This window comes from Lactuca virosa, chromosome 6, assembly GCF_052849685.1.
Source record: "Lactuca virosa cultivar CGN04683 chromosome 6, Lactuca_virosa_CGN04683_v6, whole genome shotgun sequence".
NCBI classification, from domain to species: domain Eukaryota; kingdom Viridiplantae; phylum Streptophyta; class Magnoliopsida; order Asterales; family Asteraceae; genus Lactuca; species Lactuca virosa.
The window spans coordinates 67985784-67987129 of record NC_136431.1 but is presented as its reverse complement, the minus strand read 5'-3'; positions in this window follow the sequence as shown (position 1 = coordinate 67987129).

Genomic DNA, 1346 nt, shown 5'->3' with positions numbered 1-1346 from the left:
GAGCTTGTAGAGTGACAAAGAGTGAATCTTTCTATCGCCTTGGACTATCATCTTATCCGTAGTCTAATGTCTTCCCAAACCATTAAGAAACTGAAGGTTTGTTTCATGGTAACTGCGGATGGTGCCCGCATTGGATAACTTGGTGACTATCAGATTGAACCTTTTGAAGGAGTCTTCCAAACTTTCTCCAGTATGAGCTTTGAAATTGTTGAACTCATTGAGTGCGGTAGTGAGCTTCTTGTCTTGTGCTTGTTCTGAGCCTTCGTACAAATTCTTGAGAACTTCCCAGATCTCTTTTGCTGATTTGCAATTTATGATAATATCGAAGTTGTCAGGAGCAACTCCACAGGAGATTTCATAAAAAAGCAACATCATCATTTTCCATTTTATCGAGATCATCCTTGGTGGGACGGCTCATGACTGGTTGACCTCTTCCTAGTCTGGTTGTAGCGCTGTTGGTTTGGACTGGAGTCAAGACTGGGACATGTGCTCCTTCTTCTACGGATCGCCATACATCTCTACCAAGTCTTCTTAAATATCTTTCCATTCTTTGTGACCAGTGATGATATTCATTTGCTACCAGTATTGGGGCTCAATTTGAACCACCAACACTGTTGGAAACATTCAGAGATAACGATTGTGCCATTGAAATTTTTGTGAGAAATGAGCTTCAGTGGTATAGAAGGCTCTTTTGAAAAATCAGAGTTCCGTTTTCAAAAAGCAACCACTATGGCTCTGATACCAATTGTTGAGAGAAAAACTTAGAGACACACTTGAACAAATGTTAGAACAAGTAGATTGCGGAATAGTTAATCTCAAAGGATCTAAAAGCTCAACAATAATATAAATAAGTTATAATTAGATAGTTAGAGAGTTAGTTGCGAAAAAGTAAAGAAATAGAAATGACAACAATTGTTATATCAAGTATACAAATAAGTTGATTCATAACGAGAAATGCATTCAAACCAAGTTAATAAGGAAGATCAAACTTAGTGATTAAGTCACAGAAGACTTGCTCCAAAGAGAGATTATATTCAGATGAATTCTGGTAAGATTGAAGTAGAAAGAGATGAGTAATAGAGAGATAGAAAAGATAACTTCAGAAATGTGTATTCAGATAGAATGCATAAGTTATCCGTATTGAATACAAAGAGAATGAGCTCTATTTATAGAGACTCAGAAATACACTAGATTACATCTCTATGAGTAGCCATGCAAGGCATACTGGACAATAAAGTGTATTACAATAAAGATGAGTAAAGTAATCTAGCTAAGTGACTGCGGTAGGTAGACTCCGGTTGCGGTTGCTGATGAACAAGATTTGACTGCGGGTGCTGAACTTGTTG